We start from the raw sequence: 5,000 nt of genomic DNA on the forward strand, positions 1-5,000 counted from the left end.
CTCATTCACTTGTGCAGACATAACAAAATCTATCTCTGCAAAATTTACTTAAATTGTGGTTACATTACAAGAAGATATGAGGAGTCCTTATTCATTAAATTAGAATTGGCTTCCATGTTATTTACTCATGTGAGTGAGGTTTTCAGGGTTGGGTCCATAGATTTTATATTGCATACTTAATACACACACAAATAAAATGCCAAAGAAGCCCAAACTATATTAAAATGGCAGTAAAACCAAATATTATATGAACAAGATAAAATTAGGATTTATGATAGAAATCATGGGTGAAATCGTGCCACATTGATATCAATGGCAAAATTCCTATTGACTTCAACAGAAGCAGGTGCAGATCTTGCAGAAAGGTCTGTGCAGGTGGATTCTTCTGCCTTCATGGAGTCTCATTGACTTCTCTGGGGAAAAGGATCTGGGCCTTGTTATTGTTTTAATTTTATTGTATCTATCTCATAACACACACAATGTACCAGGCACTCTCCTCAGAGGTGGGAAGATATAATCTCTGCCACAAAGCATTTACAGTGTAAAGCTCTGATTCTACAAACATGGTATAAAAGTTTAAATCTACCATACTGCCTTTCAACTCATCCATGTGTTAGGTAGCTTCCTGTAAGCTCTGCGAAACAAGTGGATCTTAAAGAAGGATTTGGAGGAGGAGAAGGTAGGAATCTTAGGAATCAGTTCGGGGGAGGTTTCCATGCCACTGCATGGAAGAAGGCCTGAAGAAGGTTGGGGAGAATTGGAATAATAGCATGGATGGAGGTTGGGAGGGTCTATGTGATAAGACGTTAGAGGAGATAAGTAGGCAGAGGCAGAGTTGTGAAGGAGCTTTCAGGTGAGGACAAAAAACTTGAACTTGGTGAGGTGGAAAAGGGAAGAACCAGTGGAAGGATTCAGAGAGAATTGATACCATCAGACTGATACACAAGATATGTGACTTGATCAGCTGTATTGTTAAACAGATGGTAGCGGGCACACAATGTCAGAGAGGAGGGGTTTGACATAGTCAGGATAAGATACGATGGAGGCCTTAGTCTGTAACTAACTGAACAGTGAAATGTCTTTCTTTAGATGATAATACCTTTCAAACTCATATGAAAAGAAAAATTTAATGTTTTACCAAAATGAGTGAAAAACTTCTTCCTAGGTTATGATCAAATTTTAACCGACTTCTAGATGCCTATTCTTCAACCAATAACAAACAAGCACAATATTTTATTAGCTTAAGGTGTTTGTTTTAATAAAGCATTTTTTTGGTTTTGTAATGAGCATTTTATGTCTCAGGATTTACTGGTTGCTTTATAGTTAAAAATATATATATAAAAAAGTTTAAAAAACTGAAAGCAACTCAGTGTTGAGAGTAGGCATCACTGAGAACAAAGGTAAATAATAGGCAAGAAATCATAACTCTTATTAAAAATACCTTACAAGATAACCCTTAAGTGCAGTATGCTCTGGAACACTGGAAAGAGAGAGACTCAGTGGCAACCTGGACTATTCATCCGCCCTCCCATTGTCCAAAGGTTTCCTAAATTGAGGCCTAAGTGGCCTAAATTGGGCATTCTGGCAGATCGAGCCCCTGATAGGGAAAAGTGGGTTCATACCTAATTAGTAAATTGTAGAGAACAGGTTGAAGAAAGAGGGGTTACAGTAGCAAGAGAGTTGCTCTCTGTTGCTCAGAACCAGAGAGTACGCTATGTCTCTCTCCTTGGGTTGGGAAACTTTACTCCTACCGACCAATTAACCCACGCCACGAAGATTAAATGTGTCCTGGCTGCCAGCACACATTGACAAATACTAAATAAAAACTGGACTTGACTGAAACACATGCTTTTCTTTCTCTGGGTCCATAGCCTGCCACCACTGCATGAAAAATTCCAAATTCTCATAAAACCCAATGGAATGCAGAAATACAGTTAGTTGGAACCCACATAAAATACATGTTAAACTACACATATAAAAGCAATAGGAAAAACAATGGGTATCTCTACTTCCTGTGCCAGAGCTTCCTAAATCCTGGCAATCTTCAGCTCTAGGGACAACTCTTTGATTGCTCTCTGTGGAATGTTGGAGATACAAGCAGCCCTTAGATCTGGGGAGATGCAGATTAACCCCAGGATCTGGGAATTGTAAAGGTGGTCTTACTATTTGTATCCCTACCCTTCCCTTCCAGTCCTGCACCCAGGCACAGTGTGGCTTTTTGGAGGACCAGGCATGATAATACTTACAAGTTTCCATCTAATGAAAAAGGTGTGCAAGTAAACATTTCATTCATGTTTGTATGAATAGCTGTCATAGGTCTCACCCCCACTCTGAACTTTAGGGTATAGATGTGGACACTTCTAAGCTTAATTACCAGCTTAGATCTGGTCTCGCTGCCACCATCCAGAATTTTTGAGTACCTGGATCACTCCCTTTCCCCTCAAAACCTTCCCTTCCCTGGGTAGCCTTGAGAGACTCCTCCACCAATTCCCTAGTGAGTCCAGATCCAATTCCCTTGGATCTCAAAAACAAGGAAGAATTACTCCTTCTCCGTCCCTTTTTCCCCCCACCAATCCCTGGTGAGTCCAGATCCAATTCCCTTGGATCTCAAAAACAAGGAAGAATTACTCCTTCCCCCTCCCTTTTCCTCCCCACCAGTCCCTGATGACTCCAGATCCAATTCCCTTGGATCTAAAAAAAACAGGGAAAAAATCAATCCGGTTCTAAAAAAGAAAGCTTTTAATTAAAGAAAAGAAAGGTAAAAGAAAAAAAAAATCTCTGGGGGACAGCGTATCAGCTAATCTTACAGACAATGGATTGAAAGCACAGGATGTTCCCCTGGGCAAAAATCTTAATACACACAAGAATACCCAATTTGATAATTCCCTTAATGGCACCAAGACAAGTCACAAAAGAAAATAAACATGAACCTATTTATTTCTTTCTAAAACTTACTACTCTAATAAGAGCTGGTTCCTTGATCTTTTTCACTCCAGCTGAAACTGAAATTGACTAAATAAAGGAAACTTCTCTCCTTCCTTTTGAAGCATCTTGTTCCCCCATTGGTTCCTCTGGTCAGGTGTCAGCTAGGCTAAGTGAACTTCTTAACTCTTTACAGGTAAAAGAGGCATTAACCCTTAACTATCTGTTTATGACAATAGCGTACAGCTTGTGTGGTCTAAGTATGTATACTATTCAGAAACTACACTTGCATATCATCGTTATAGTTATCTCTCTGTCAGTTTGTCACTGGGTTGTCACTATAAACCAAAACGTACAAAGTTTTATATCTATAAATCACTGTAGGTCAAAATTTGATATTAGAGGTGGTCCCAAGCCCCATAGTTAGTGTCTGAACTTCTGCAAAGGACTGAGCCTGTTCAGAACTGGTTTATTTGGTCTGGCCTGCTACAGCAATGGTAGCTGGTTAGGTCTATGGAAGAACCAAACATCTACAAAGACTGGTGATGCTTGGCTCTGGAGTTTTGGTTTGTGCCTCTTCCTATTTGATGAGTCAGGACTCAGCTAAGGAATGCAACATTTTCATTTAATAAAAATAAATCTTTTTTAGGGTGTACAAGGGTAAAGGGTTTTGTTTTTTTTTTAAACCAATTTGGAACATCTTATTTGAGGTGATGTGTGGTACATTACCATTAACTTTGAAGAGGGACGGGAGGGAGGAAGAATACAAAGGAACTGGTAAATGGATTCAGAAAATTTCAGCTCTGGATCACAGGTTCAAATCCATCTCAGGTCAGAAATCACCAAAAACTATTGTCATGGCTATTCAGTGGTTTCTGAGACGTGGCTTTCGTGGTTTCACTCTGGTTCCCAGTAGACAGTCCACATCTCAGAAAGCCCCAGCAACGCACTTGACACTGTCTAACCCTTTGGTTGATAACCTCAGCAAAAGATGCCAAGAATTCAATGGACATGAAAACTGAACCATCCACTGACATACATACGTGCTCTGTCAGTGGGGCACTGTGGGAAAGCTTGCCCTGCCATTGCCCATCCATATTCCATGGGTAAATTAAGACTTCATTTTCCAAGGATTTTATTCACAGCTTTTCACAAGCACCAAATTCAAATAAAAACTGCATTTTTTTAAAAGAAAAAAAGTGATGGTTAAAAATGAAATTTTCAAGTGGTAATCTATAAAATGATCTAATCATCCCTTTTGGAGATTGATCAGAATTAAAATGGGCAACATATATAAGAATGAAAATTGTCAATTGTACATGATAACTACTGGCTTTTTTTCTTTCAAAGCGTTAGCATTTTTGGTTGTATAGCTCCTTTTTATTTTAATAATAGTAATAAAGGAAAAATTCTTCCTCTTCCATATGTGGCTTGGAAATGTTTATGGTCAAATGTTCTTGAAATAGCAGAAAGCCAGAACATGTAGAGCTAATTCTCAGTATGCTTCCCTAGCCCACTCTGCTTTTGAACTTTGTACTCAACTTCCACTGACGCTAAGGTGTGCAGAACAAGGATAGGATGCAAGCATAAAAAAATCTGTGTACATATAATATGTAAAAATGACTCAGTTTTCTGACGCTCAGAATATATGAAGAACATGATCAGTTATGGAAGAAGTTTCCATCTGTCTTGTATGAGAAAGGCAGAGACAATAAACAAATGAATGTTGGTGATGTGAAATATTTAAGGCAAATTCTGACCTGTGAATAAACACCTTGAAAAGATGTTGCAAACATATGCATCAAAGGCTGAATTGATTTACCTTCAAATTCTATCTGGTAACAGGTTCAGCTGTCTGCATACAATCCAGCAAAGGAGGGGAACCCACAGCCATATACCAGCCATACACAGTATGAGGGATACACATGCACAATACCTTTCCCCATCCCAGAGGTGGAATAGTTTATATGAAAACTCCGAAGAGAACAAGCTGCTGGGTATGTTACCCAGGCTCACCTTCTGATGGGTTGTATACAGAAATGTCTGTCTGTGGCCCAGAAACACCCACACCATGCCCC

Source organism: Chelonoidis abingdonii, chromosome 19 (genome assembly GCF_003597395.2).
Source record: "Chelonoidis abingdonii isolate Lonesome George chromosome 19, CheloAbing_2.0, whole genome shotgun sequence".
NCBI lineage: Eukaryota > Metazoa > Chordata > Testudines > Testudinidae > Chelonoidis > Chelonoidis abingdonii.